The sequence below is a fragment of the Trachemys scripta genome, chromosome 8 (genome assembly GCF_013100865.1).
Source record: "Trachemys scripta elegans isolate TJP31775 chromosome 8, CAS_Tse_1.0, whole genome shotgun sequence".
Classification (NCBI taxonomy): domain Eukaryota; kingdom Metazoa; phylum Chordata; order Testudines; family Emydidae; genus Trachemys; species Trachemys scripta.
Window position 1 is genome coordinate 108,767,310 of NC_048305.1, and position 14,955 is coordinate 108,782,264.

Genomic DNA, 14,955 nt, shown 5'->3' on the forward strand with positions numbered 1-14,955 from the left:
GGGGCAAGGGGTTGGGGTGTGGGCTCTGGGCTGGGAGGTGGGGCCAAGAGGGTTGGAGGGTGGGATTGGGATGAGGGATGGGGTGAAGGGTGTGGGCTCTGGCTGCCCAACCCTTACCTCGGGTAGCTCCTGGAAGCGACTGGCGTGTCCAACTCCCTGGCTTGAGGCAGCCAGGCGGCTCTGCATGGTGCCCTTGCCTGCAGGTACCACCCCTGCAGTTCCCATTGGCTGTGGTTCCCGGCTAATGGGAGCTGTGGAGTTAGCACTCAGAGTGGGTGCAGTGGGCGGAGCCCACTAACTGCCCCTGTGCCTAGAAGCCAGAGGGACGTGCAGGTCGCTTCCAGGAGCCATGTGGCGACAGGGCAGGTAGGGAGCCTGCCTTAGCCCTACTGTGCCACTGGACTTTAGTAGCCTATTAAAATCTCCCGAATTTGGTTCAGTAGTCTCCCTAGGCAACCAAGGCTGATTCCGGAAGCCTCCTGGCCAATCTGGGAGAGTTGACAACCCTAGGTAGGAACCACAGCGGAGAGCAAATACCAGACCGGTATGCTTGCTAAAGCCTAGGCAGAGAACAAAGTGTTTGGGGTGGGGGGTTGTAGAGCGGCCACTGTTGCTCATGAGGGTCTTTCTGTGCAACTGTTAGGGCAGAAATGGGGCAGGAAGCAAACTTCCAGCAGGAGATGGGAATAGCTGCCAAGTTGTTTTGGCTTTTGCCTAAAGTTGGGCTGTTGTGGAGAGCCAGCAAGCTGCCTGCATGTGCTTCCCCTAGAGTCCGCACTTGGGAACGTCCTCCAGCTGCTGGGTGTGAGAGGAACCGTTCCCGTTCCCTGGGGCAGGAGGCTGGCCAGAAATCAGGCATGTGCCACTTGCGCTCCCAATGCCTCCAGGCCAGGGACTTCCTCCTCTCCCAGCTCTACGCAAGGGTGGGATGAAGGGGGGTGTTAAAGCAGGTCAGATGGATAGTAAGAAAATCCTGGCCCAGGCTCCTACCAGCCACACAGTGCCACTGAGCAGGGGTAAATGGAAGGAACAGAACAGGTAACTAGACTGAGGAAACAGGCTGGCACAAGAAAGTGTTGAGGCCAGGGATTTAACATGGTTCACAAAGCAATTGGACGCTTAGAGGGCTATCAGGAACAGCTTCCAGTAGCAGCAGTGATAAATTTTGGAAGGGATTAAAACTTGTTTCAGGGTTTAAGATTATCTCCAGCTAGTAGGGCCTAGCATGGCACTACTCTGCAAGGCAGGTTATCCCACACATGCTCCTGTGGGGTTCTCACAACTTTCCTCTGAAACCGCTGGCTGTCGTCCCTGTTGGAGGTAAGATGCTGGGCTAGATGGACCTTGGGTTTGATCGACTCAGGCAGTGCTGATGTTCTTAGGCTCGCCTCTCTTCCCCTCCTCCCCCCAAACTACCATGTACCCTACTGCTCATCCACCCTAGGCTAGCAACAAAGGGATTGATAATCTAGTGTGCCCAGCACTCTAGTCCTGGATTGTGGCTGTGAGAATGACCAGTACCTGATAATGACAGGAGAAGGTGCTAGTGGGGTGGAAGGAGGGGGGCAATGATGGACACACATGCCCCCCCAGTGGGGGCAGGAGTGGTCAGTTCAGCCACTGAAGACGGGAGGAGTTGGCCCTTTTTAATGCAACTCTGGATATTATCCATTTAAGGCCTGGTGCTATGCTAAACTCTTTGCCTCAATCTTGTCCCACTGTTTGTGGTTTTGTGGATTCTAGATGTGGTCTGTTTACTCCTGGGGGAATTCTGCACCAATGCAGAATTTGCACAGAATTAATCTTCTGTGCAGGATTTCATCTTTCCCTGGAGAATTGGTGCTGCTGGCTGCCACTATGGGCCACTGGACCCAGCGGAGCCTAGCTCTCAAATACAGGACTGGGGCGGGGGGGGAGAAGCTGGAGGGTTCTGGGCAGCTGTGGTTCCCAGTGTGTCCTGAAGGAAGGAGGCAGCATGTAGGGAACTCCCTACAAGCCTGGGACCTAGCATCAGGCTGTTTCTCTCTAGATCCCTGGGATCTCAGGGGGTGTCCTGCAGCTGGGTTCTGGGGGGGAGGGATGTGGGTATCTGAGACCTGAGGGGTACAGTTTTCCCCCAAGATGTGCCTAGTTGGCATGTGTGATACACCCAGACTGCGGTGCCCAACAAAAGCATTACAGTGAAACAGGATTTGGGTTGTCATAGGGGTTTCTTTAGCTCTGTACGCCTGGGGAAATCTGTGTCTGTGTTGTTACAGACATACTTGCTGACAGGTATTTTGAAATAAATTACCAGAATATCCAAAGCTGGTGTGATTATATTGCATTGTTTTGACAAATAAAATATGCAGAGTTTTTATTTTATTTTTTTGGTGCAGAATTCCCCCAGCAGTATCTGGTAAGGTGTGCCTATGTCTTTGATTCATGGGAAGGTGACAGCCCCGTGTGAGCTGTTCAGTCATTTATGTCCTCTCTCCAAATGGTTTAGTCCAAATGTTTTTATTCTCTCCTTGTAGGGAGCTCTCCCAGGCCTAGCTTTCTGGGCCAGGGGGGCTCCCTTCTCCTTGTAGTGTGGGGGCAATTTGGGCACAGCATCCTGGCAGGGGATGCGAGCCTAGGGACTGAGCGATAAAAGTGGAAAGCAATGCTTTCTGTGAGTTCTCCCTGTAACTACACCCTCCTTGTTTCTTTGGATCATAGCTGCAGACTGAGCCATTGACAACCTGCCCTGCTCTTAGAGAGAGCTGAGAGCTCAGACGTCTAGGGGCACGTGAAGTTATGCTATAGAAATGAACTGATCCCCTGCAGGCTTAGGATGAGGGAGAGCCATGTTCAATTCCCTGCTCCACCGTGGGCTTCCTCAGGTCCCTTGGCCAAGTCACTGGGCCTGGGTGGGCCTCTCTTCCCCATGTGTGAAATGGGTATAATGATACTTCCCATCTCCCAGGGGCTGTGAGGTTCTGTACATTAAAGATTGTGCAGCCCTTTGAGAGCTAGCGATGAAAAGCGCAGTCTAGAAGAGGAGGGTTGCTGTGAGCTGGGCTGTGCTTACTCAGTCCTGTAGTACTTCTAAAATGGATGCTAATTATGGGTTAAGATCTTCCTAAACAAGTTACAGACAACTGTGTAGACCAGCTGCCTAGGCAGCAGTTGTGGCCAGGGTAGAGGCCCTGGCTGGAGCCTCTTTAGCACAGTGATATACAGACCTCACTGGTTAAGGAGCCAAATTAGTGAGCGACATTACCCAAAAGAGCCCCAGGTGTGTGAATTTATTGTTTCATGTACTACAGTGCTGTATATTCATATTTAAACAGTATGACAGGGACATACTTAGTTTTTATGTATGTGATTCTGAGCAAAATGACTGACCAAGTGTTTTATCAACTACAATTGGTTAATAACATTAACCAATCAGGAAGATTTTCCTAATTAAATCACTGTTCTAATGTCCCGAGCTGCAAAGAGCCACAGGCAAACCTTAAAGAGGCACTTGCAGCTCCCAAGCCTCGGGCTGAGTATTGCTGCTCTAGCAGGTTGGCTAAAGCTCGACCCTCCCTCTGAAGCGAGAGTCTAAATCCCTGTCCCAGGCCTCAAGGTCGGTGGAGGCCCAGGGTCACCCCACCCCTGTGAGGCTATTCAGCACGCTATGGAGGTGGGGCTTCGGCTGCAGCTCCTGTAGCACTAGCAGCCTGGTCTGTCTCTCTCACTTCTGGCTGACCTTGCCCAGCTGAGAGTAGAGACAAGAACACAGCTAAATGGGAGCACTAGTGCTCTGCACCCAGTCACGCCTCCTAAGTGTGTCTCAGGAAACCAATGGGCAGGGCGGCCTGTGCCCCAGTATCCGCAATGGGGGCACCCGAAGCCCCTTTGCTAGCAACTGCTGCAGGCCCTGATACTGCAGCGGGGGCCAAAGTGCTCAGTTCCTGTTCCACACAGCACTGTGGCTCAGCCCAACCACTAGCCTAGACCTGAATAACTCCTGGCTTGGGGGGGAAGGAGGCAGCCAGGAGGGGAGCAGCAGGGAGGGTGGTGGGGACGGGAGCACACAGGAGCTGCTTGAACAGGCAGCCAAGCTGGAGGAGGCAAGAACTCTGCCATAGCCACATGGGCTCAGAGGAAGAAGGGGCCTAGGCAGAGTTTTGTGGAGGAGACAGACTCAGCCCTGCTGGTAGAACAGAACTAATACGATACTTCCAGGGCTGTCCCCTGCTGCCACATAGGCTCTAGCAGCAGAATAAGTGGCTGGGATGCAGTCTCCACTGCAAGCCAGACTGGGTTCAGCAGTATGCATTGCGGGAGGAGGGTGTCACCCTGGGGAGGGACTCACCCCTGGGGCTAGGAGCTAGGATCCTAACCCCCATCGAGGTGGCACCATGCCCCATCCAGGTTTGGGGCTTTTGTAATGCCCAAGTAGCAGTGCTAGCTTCCTCCCTGGCTTACTGCAGGGACTCTAGTTTTACCTGCTGTTGATTTGGCTGTGTCCAATGCTCAGATGTGGGTTTTCCCACACCCATGAGGGCCATATTGCTGTTGATCTAAATTCTGAGTGTAGCCTGGGTCCCATGCTGTGGGGCAGGAGGCATTGCTAGTCACTCACTCTTGGCTGTGAACCCCTCCATTTGACTCCGTCCATGATGCCATCCCAAGGGTAGCTACTCCCCTGCCTTATGCAGCCTGAGCCTTTGTGCTTTACCGTGAGCCCCAGTTTGTTGCAGTGCCCGCAGCTGGCCCCTTGCTGGGATGGGAGCAGCCCCTGCCCTGTGCACACTGAAATGCAGCTGACTAGTCGCAAACGTTGAGGTTACCCCAATGGCTTGCACAGAATTCCAAGGTCAGAAGGGCCCCTTGTGATCATCTAGCCTGACCTCCTGTAGAGTACAGGCCTGCAACATCTCCACATTTGAACAAATAGACTCAAACAAATAGAAAAAGTATGATAAGTTAAATAGTAACGCAGCTGGCATTTGCCCAAGACTTTGGAAGGAACTCAGAGGAAGGTTTCAGAGGGGTAGCCGTGTTAGTCTGTATCAGCAAAAACAACAAGGAGGCCTTGTGGCACCTTAGAGACTAAAATTTATTTAGGCATAAGCTTTTGTGGGCTAGAATCCACTTCATCAGATGTATGGAGTGGAAAATACAGGAGCAGGTATAAATACATGAAAAGATGTGATTTGCCTTACCAAGTGTGAGGTCAGTCTAACAAGATAAATCAATTAACAGCAGGATACCAGGGGAGGAAAAATAACTTTTGAAGGGGTAATGAGGGTGGCCCATTTCAGACAGTTGACAAGAAGGTGTGAGTAACGTAGGGGGAAATTAGTATTTTTCAAAGAGGAAGTTGCACTAACTGCTGTGTAACCTATTGCTGAACCGAGTGTCTGTACCAGAGGACTGGCACGTAGGTAATGTAACATTGATTTTTAAAAAGGGCTCCAGCGCTGAGCCTGCCAGTTACAGACTGGTGACTTCAGGACCAGGCACAGGAACTGTCTGACACCTACTCAGTGGTTCCCACCCTTTTCTTACCCGTCTCACACCTTGAGCTCCAGGGGCTTTTTTTCCCTCTTCCACCCCCAGCCAGGTGGCTGCAGAAGGGGAAGGGCAGAGTGGTGGACCTAGTGCTCACACAAGAGGGGGTGGGGTGGGAGAGAGGGAGATTGAGCTCTGATTGCTCAGCGCCTGGAGGAGGTGAGGTAGATGGCTAAACAGGAAAAAACAGTTACTCACCTTCTCATAACTGTTCTTTGAGATGTGTTGTTCACGTCCATTCCAATTAGGTGTGTGCGCACCATGTGCACAGTTGTCGGAAAGTTTTCCCCCTATCAGCTCCCATCAGGTCAGCTGTGGAGCCCCCTCAAGTGAGGCATTCATGGCGCTCAATATATGATCCTGCCAGCCCGGCCCCTCCTCAGTTCCTTCTTGCTCGCTAGTCCGACAGAGGGGTAGGTGGGCGGATATTGGAATGGACATGAACAACACATCTCAAAGAACAAGTTACGAGAAGATGAGTAATTGATTTTGTTCTCCTTCGAGTGCTTGTTCATGTCAATTCCAATCAGCTGACTCCCAAGCTCCACCACGGAGGTGGGGTCGGAGTTAAGGAAACACTGATTGGAACCCCGCGCTGCTGGATACTGCATCATCTCTGGCATGCTGGGTAATAACATAATGAGCAGTGAACGTGGGCACCAAGGATCACGTTGCTGCCTGCAAATTTCTTGTATCAGGACCTGGGCCAGAAACACCACTGATGAGGCCTGTGCCCTCGTGGAATGTGCCGTAAGTGCCGGGGCTGGGACCTTGCCCGCTCGTAGCACGTGTGGATGCAGGATGTGTTCCAGGAAGATATTCTTTGAGAGGAGACCAGGAGTTCATTCATCCAGTCTGCTACTGCTTCGAACAGCGGGTTCGATTTCCTGAACGGCCTAGTGCACTCAATGTAGAATGAAAGCGCTTGCCGAACATCCAGTGAGTGTAGCCTCTGCTCTTGACTACTGGCATGAGGCTTAGGATAGAAGACAGGTAGAAAAATGTTTTGGCTAGTATGAAAGAGTGACACTACCTTGGGAAGAAAGGCTGCGTGAGGCCTGAGTTGCACCTTATCCGTGTGGAAGACCATGTAAGGTGGATCGGAGGTAAGGGGCTCTAGCTCTGACACCCTCCTAGCTGATGTGATAGCCAGCAGGAAGGCTACCTTCCATGACAGAGAAGGGAGCAAGTCACTATTGGCTCAAAAGGGGGACCCTATTAGTTTGGAGAGGACAAGGTTGAGGTCTCAGGCTGGTTGGTCAGAGGATGTAGGCCTACCATGGGGTTAGCAAATACAGATCACCCGGATGCTCCCGGGTGGAAGGCTGAGATAGCAGCGAGATGACGCTGCCAGTCCTTGTTTCAGGTACAGAAGGTACTGCAGACTGAGTGGTATAGACACCTGTAGTGGAGGTATACGCTGCTGGGTACACCAGCAAGTGACCGTTTTCCACTTAGCTAGATATGTGGCCCTAGTAGATGGTTTCCTACTCCCTTACTGGTTCTGAGCACAGATGCTCCATGGGGTTTAACCATGAAGCTTCCAGGCTGTGAGACGGAGGGACTGGAGGTCTGGGTGGTGAAGGCGACCGTGGTCCTGAGTGATCAGATCGGAGAACAGTGGCAACTCGACTGGAGTGTCCCCTGCAGTTCCAGGAGTGTGGTGTACCAGTGTTGTCAGGGCCCTGCTGGGGCCACTAGAATGACCTCCAATATGTCCCTGCAAACCTTGAAGTACCTTGTGCATGAGAGGGATCAGGGGAAAGGTATACAACAGGCAGCCTCCCCACGGAAGCAGAAACATGTCTGTGATCGAGCCAGGACTGTGATTCTGGAAGGAGCAGAACACTGGACACTTCCTATTGCTCCTGGTAGCGAACAGGTCGACCTGGGGAAACCTCCACCCTTGGAAGATGACGTGAATGACATCCGGACAGATGGACCACTTGTGATTTTGTAATGATCTGCTGAGGTGCTCTGCTAGTTCGCTCTGCACGCCTGGGAGATGTGACGCCTCCAGGTGAACGGAGTGGGCTATGCACAACTCCCAGAGCCTCAGGGCTTCTTGACATAAGCGGGAGGAACGGGCTCCAGCTTGCTTGTTGATGTAAAACAAGGCAGTGGTATGCATCTGAAGAAGTGGGCTGTAGTCCACGAAAGCTTATGCTCTAATAAATGTGTTAGTCTCTAAGGTGCCACAAGTACTCCTGTTCTTCTTTCTGCGGATACAGACTAACACGGCTGCTACTCTGAGGTCTGGTCTATACTACCCGCCTGAATCGGCGGGTAGAAATCGACCTCTCGGATCGATTTATCGCGTCCCGTCGGGACGCGACAATCGATCCCCAAATCGGCGCTCTAACTCCACCAGCGGAGGTGGTAGTAAGCGCCGCCGACAAAAAGTGGCAGAAGTCGATTTTGCCGCCGTCCTCACAACGGGGTAAGTCGGCTGCAATATGTCGAATTCAGCTACGCTATTCACGTAGCTGAATTTGCGTATCTTAAATCGACTCCCCGCTGTAGTGTAGATGTACCCTAAAAAAAGGCAAAAGTGGTGGTGTCTGTCCTCACCGCCACACACTGACCTCGTAGCCGGGCCTGAAAGGTTTGGCATGCTAATCGTACTGCCCTGAGCTCCTCGCTATTGATATGAAGGGGAAGCTCCTCCTGTGACCATAGGCCTCATGTTTGGAGGTCTCCCAACTGCGTGCCCCATCCCAGAGCTGACGCGTCTGTTACAAGGGACAAGGAGGGCTGGGAGCTGTTGAGCAGGACTCCCTCGTAGACTGACCGAGGGACTTGAGTACTTGCCCTGGCACCATGACCACTACGTCCAGGCTGTCATGCCCCGGGCGATAGGCCAAAGTGAGCCACGCCTGGAGTGGCCTGAGCCTCAGTCTGGCATGGCAGACCACATCCGTGCAGATTGCCATGTGGCCAAGGAGACTCAGGCATCCCCTTGCTGTGGTGGTCAGGAATCGCCTGAGGCCTTGAATAGTGTCCGTCGTAACCTGGAATTGGGTCTCTGGCAAAAACGCTTCTGCCCGTACCAAGTCCAGTAGCGCCCCAATGAACTCTTTTCTTTGGGTCGGTGACTGCGCCTGCTGCAAGGCGTGCCTGCACCTCCTGGATACGGAGTTGCTCGTGAGAAGGGTCCCTGAAGAGGGATGGGGAAGGGAGGTGGGAAGGAGCAGAATTGGAGAGAATATCCCACCTCTACCACAAGAAGAACCCAGTGGTCCGATGTTGTTTGGGATTGCCCAAGCACAGTAGAAGTGGGGCAGATGATTCATAAAATGTGGAAGGATCTAGTGTCATGGCGAGTGCACTGTCCTCAGGCTCCCTTTCTAGAGCCAGAAGAAGGTTTGGTTGGGCCTTAGCCTCTGCCGAGAAGCGGGACTGGAAGGTTTGCACCTGCCGTTCCTGCCCCTACGCCTATAAAAATCCTGTCTTGTTGCAGCTGGGGCTTGAAATGTTGCCGTTGGGTTGCTGGGCTGTGCGTATCCAACGACTTCTTAGTCGCCAGGGAGTCTTTGGCACTGTGCAGCTTGGAGTCTGTTTTCTCTGAAAATAATCCTGCGCCTTCGAATAGCAGGTCCTGCAGGAAAGGGTGCAGGCGGCAGAGTCCAATGAAGCTTGGAGGGAGGTTTGTACCACTCCCTTCCCTTCATCAGTGATAGCCGAGAACTCGAGTCTGGTGGAATCAGCTCCTTCAACTTGTGGGCCTCCATGTTGAAGTTTAAGTTGTACCTGCTGAGGATAGCTTGCTGGTTATTATCCTCAGCTGCAGGCCCCCAGTTGTGTAGATTTACCTACCAAAAAGGTCCATCCTTTTTTGACTCCTTGGATTTAGGGGCCGGCCCTTGCTACCCCGTCTCTCTCTTTCACCGCTGATACTGAGGGAGCATGGTTGCAGGTCAGAGAACAGGTACTCGTATCCCCTGGCAGTAGGTGGGATTGGGGTAGGGGTCTGCCACAGAGTCTTAATAGTGCTCTGGATAGTTTTTATTAGCGGCAGAGCTACCCTGGATGGTCCTTCTGGCGCAAGGATGTCGACCATTGAGCCTTGGGATTCGACCACCTCCTCCGCCTGTAACCTCATGTTACGGGCAATCCTTTGTAGAAGGTCCTGGTGGGCCCTGTGCTCAACTGGGGGAGGGCCCAAGGTTGAAGTTCCCACCACCGCTTCATCTGGGGCCGAAGATGAGGCAGCCAGAGGTGGTATGGGGTCCTCCTGACCCTCCGGCTCCCTCACGTCCTGTTCAGCGTCCGAGGCGACTGTAGCCAAGGTGACAGTAGCCTGGCCTTGCAATTGGTCCTGCCTCAGAGTTGCCTCCCTGGCGACCTGGGCTGTGGGGTTTGCGCCAAGGTCGCCTCAGCACCATGGGCCTTGGCTGTCTGGGATGGTGGGAGCTCTGAGGTCACCAAAGGGGAGCCCTGGGCCTGATGGTGAGCCCAGGGGATCCAAAAAGGCCATTGCACCGAAGGCTGCCGCTGGGGTTGCTGTGCCATTGGTGCCTCCCTCCGTCACTTGTTGGATCTATGCCGGCTGCGACGGGAATATGAGTCACCATCCGAATCTGAAGACAGGGATCCAGGGGTGAAAGTAACTTACAGGATTTACCGGTACTGCCGGAGTCCTGAGGGGGGCGTGGCCTCATCTGGAAGAGGTGGGGCCACTCAAGATTTAAAGGCCCTGGGGCACCAGCTGTGGCTAGGAGCCCCAGGGCCTTTAAATCAACCCGAAGCTCCCAGCTGCAGAGGTGGTTAGGAGCCCCCGGGGCTCAGGAGCAAATTAAAGGGCCATGGGGCTCCAGTCGCCGCCCTTAAAAGTCCAGTCCCTTTAAATCCCCACCGCAGCTCCGGCAGCCGGGCTCGGCTGCGGATTTAAAGGATCCGGAGCTCCCGCCGCGGGGAGTCCCGAGCCCTTTAAATCCCAGCCCCAGCCCAGCCGCCGGAGCTGCGGGGGCGGGGTTTAATGGGCTCTGGGCTCCCCGCCGCGGAAGCCGGTGCAGTCTGCCACAGTGTACTGGCTCTTGCCGGTATGCTGTACCAGCTTACTTTCACCTCTGCACGGATCTCAATTGAGCTGACTATGGTGGCACCGCATGGTATTGGGCCGGGGACCTGTGCTGAGTTGATGATGCAGGAGACCAGTGTTGAGATCCTGGGCTGGTGACCGAAACTGGGGGTCTGGTGCCAAGGGTCCGGTGCCAGTCCTCTCTCAGAGCCGGGGATCACAGCTATCTCGTCAGTGCCGGGGAGCATTGTGCTGCTGGTACCAGGGAACCCTTCACGGAGTCCAGTGCCAGAGAAGTGATCTGGAGCAGTGCCAGGCAGGAGAGGGTGACCGCTGCACCATGGCTGGTTTGCCTCTAGATGGTGCCAGTTGTGGCAGCGCCGGGGGCTTCTCTCTGATCACGGGGGCTGAGTAGCTATCATTGCTATTACGTCTCTGGCAGCTTCAAACATGTCCGTGGTGGAGGGTAACTCCAACTCCTCCACCTGGCACTGCCCATCCTGGGAGTCGCTGTACGGTGGACTCGACGGTCCCCCGGTGGGAGCCAAAGTCGACGGCACTGACTCTTGCTTCCTGGACACCAAGGACTCCTTCACAGGCCAGCCCGCTACCACACCTGCAGCTTCTACTGTTTTCTGCAACAGGGAGTACCCCGTCAGCATTTCTGTGCTACTTGTACGGCACCGCTGAGTGCGAGCGGTGCCGGCTTGTCTGTTCAGTCTGCGGGGCTGGAGCGTGCCGGTGCCAAGGATCTCTTAGACTAGCATCCTTCCTCAGCAGCGTCACGTACCAATGTCGGGGCCTATGGATGTGCTCAATGCAGGGTCATTCGCAGCAGACTGGGCACAAAGGGTGGATTCCCTGAGCAACTGTTGCAATCGGAAATCTCGCTCCTTTTTAGGTCTTGGGCAGAAAGCCCTGCAGATCTTGCACTGTTCTGTGTGGTGCGTGGGGGTCGCTCGTTGGCAGAGGCTTGCTGCAGGTTCTGCAAGGTTTAAAGCCTTCGGCTCACAGCATACCCCGGAGCCCGGGGGGGGTAGGAGTTGAGAGTGGGGAACCCCTGCTCCCAAATCTCACTATATGCACTTGACTAATTAGAACTAAATGAGGCTAAGCTAACTCTGTGAAAGAACACAAATGGAAGCACTTGCTAAGCAAGCAACCGCAGTTCCAGTGACGGTCACGGGCAGTAAGAAAGAAGTGAGCAGGGGCTGGGTTGACAGGGTCATATATAGAGTACCATGACGGCGCCACTCCAAGGGCTGATCAGCTGATCTGATAGGAGCTGTTATGGGAAAACTTTCTGATGATTGTGCACATGGTGTGCACAGATCTGACTGGAATTGACATGAATGAGCACTCGAAGATGGTACCTTCTCCCCCGCTGTCAGTTTTCAAAACATTTCACAGCACACCTGCTTGGGCCTGATGGCACACCTGTGGGGAAACACTAACCTAGCTTAATACACTTTGTTAGGGAAGCCTCAACACACCATTGGTTTAGGGAAATCATGCCTCACTAATCTACTAGAATTCTTTGAAGGTGTCAACAACCATGTGGCCAAGGGTGATACAGTGGATATGGTGTACTTAAATTTTCAGAATGCGTTTGTTGAAGTCCCATAGAGGCTAAAAGGGAAGGTTCCTACAGGCAGGGGCAATGTTTGATGATGATACAAAAATCACTCAAGCTTGCTAAGCTCAAAAGTGAGCATGAAAAGTTAGAGGGGAACTCTCACAAAACTGGGTGACTGGGCACCTCAATGGCAGCTGAAATGCAACACTGATAAGAGCAAGTAATGTACACGTGAAATAAAATCATCCCAACTATAAGTATAGAAGGAGGTGGGGCTAAAGTAACTGTTACTACTCAAGAGATTGTAAAGGCAGTGGGACTAGTGCTCTGACAAGTTCAGATGAAGGTGCAGAGTGGTCAAAACAGCTAATACTGTTAGGAACTATTAAGCAAATGCTAGAAAATTGCACAATGCCCCTATATACAGCCAGGGTGTGCCTATACTTTGAATAGCGGGGCCTGTTCTCATCACCCCGTCTCAAAAACAAGATAGGGTACTGGAAAAGGTTCAGAACCTGCCAACAAAAATGGAGCAGCTTCCCTAGGAGGCGGGACTAAAAACACTTTAGGTAGGTTCAGTTGAGAAAATATGATTAAGGGGAAGGATATGGTACAGGTCTGTAAAATCACAGTGTGAAAAAAGGGTGAATAGAGAAGCATTATGTATCCTTTTGCACAATACAAAAACCGGGGAGGTACTGGCCTCAGTGGGAGAGAGGTTACTGGCCTAGTGGGACCATTGGTCTGACGCAGCATGGCAGTTCTTACAGCCTTAAAATACCTAGAGCAGATCTGTTCTAAAACCAGCCAATCTTGATTTAAAAATTGTCAGTGATGGAGACTCCACCTTAGTAAATTGTTCTAATGGTTAATTACCCTCACTGTCAAAAATGTACACTTTAGTCCTAGCTTCAATTTCCAGCCATTGGATCATGTTATACCTTTCTCTGCTAGACTGATGAGCTAATTATTAAATATTTATTCCCCTCATAAATAAGTGTAGATTGTAATCATGTCCCTGCCCCCTCTCTTTGTTAAACGCTGGAGGGGCTTGAGTCTATCACGATAAGGCAGGTTTTCTAATCCTTTAATCATTCTTGTGCCTCTCTGACCCCTCTCCCATTCAGCAATACTGGATACAGTATTCTAGCAGCAGTCACATCATCACTAAAGACAGAAGTGAAATACCCTCTTTCCACCAAGTCAAGTGTCTGCTGGTTATGGATCCTTTAAGTTCTTTTGGCACCAGCCTCCCAGTGAGCACACCTGTTCAGCTGATGATACACCATGCCCCCCACATCTTTGTAAGAGTCACTATTTCCCCCATTAGAGTCCCTGCACCACTACGCTAGTATGGCCTACATTCTTTATGGTAGATGTAGATACCTTCACATTCAAGCATTCATTACCAGCACCACCATTTTTGTTTGTAATATATTCTGAAAACCCTTTACTATCCATAACTCTGCATAGATTTCTCCTTCTGTCCCTTTGCTTCCTTCGTCAATTTTCTACACTTGCTAACTTCTCATTTATATCACCTTCTCCTTGTTATATATTATTTTGTTATTTTTTAAGAGCTGTTTCTGCGTCCCCATCTACTCCCACATTGTTTTTTTAAACCAGAACAGCCTTCTTCATTTGTGGGATTATGACATTTTAGGCATCAAGGGAGGTGTTCTTGAACAAGTCCCAATAATCATTCACCATTGTCTGATTTATTCATTACAGCTTTCACCCTTGTGAATTTGGCCCCATTAAAATAGCAGTAGATATATTACAACTCTAGACTTGCTTGAGCTTGATTATAAATATGCTCAAGTCACATACAATGGTACCTAAACTCTCCTTATCTGTTAGGTCAGTGCTCATGTCCTCTAGCCCTTAAGGCAAAGTCTAATAAAGAATTGGTCTGTGTTGGTTGTAACATTTAGAAATTCCAAGGATGTTTAGTACAGGCCAGATCAGATCTCCAACATGCCTCCCTCAAATTGAAGGCCCCTGTGAGCATGTGACTTCCCCCTCCCACCTCCACATTGTAAACAGGTGCATAAGAAGACAATTATCCTGTTCCTTAGTGTGATTGGAGGGTACAGCACCAACACTAACTAGTAGCCCAGGGTGTGGTTTATCTGTTAAGACATGGATTGCATTTGTGGATCATTTTCTTCCAAGTTATCACTGACCCAAGAACTAGGTAATAGTAGTGTTGACAGTGATACTCCTGCTCCTCATTTGTCCACTTGTTCCTACCCAACTAGGTTATAAGCATTATTTTAAGATACCAGTTGTGCAATTCATCCTACCCCATTGAAGTAATAGCACCTAGAGTGAATTTATGCTCATCTTTGAGCAATTCCAGGGCCTTGTTTGTTGCCAAACTCCTACCCTTAGTGCATAGGCAAGTCATTAATCATATCCCTTCCCGTGGTTTGGTTCCTTAATTTTGTTCTCAACATCTCAAGGAAGACTGCACAGCAAGGAGCACACATTGAGGGAGAAGTCTTCCAGAAGGGACACACTCTAGCCCCCACCACTCCTTGTCTGTTAGCAAAATGAGCACTGGAGAGGGGCAGGAGCCATGCTGCCAAGTTCTGACCCTGTGCAAACAAGGGTTGAAGTAGTTCAGCTGTACTTCTACAGTACTCGACAGGGCCAAGGGCCTCAGGTATCACAGACTGGGAAGTTGCCCTGAGCAGAGCATTGCATTTTGTAGTCCAGACACTAGCAATGCTCCATACACTGCTCTTGGCTGTTAGTGCCTATCTTTCTAAGGCAGCTGTGCACAGAAAGAATCAGTCTGCTGTAGGACTGGAATAATGAGGACCAA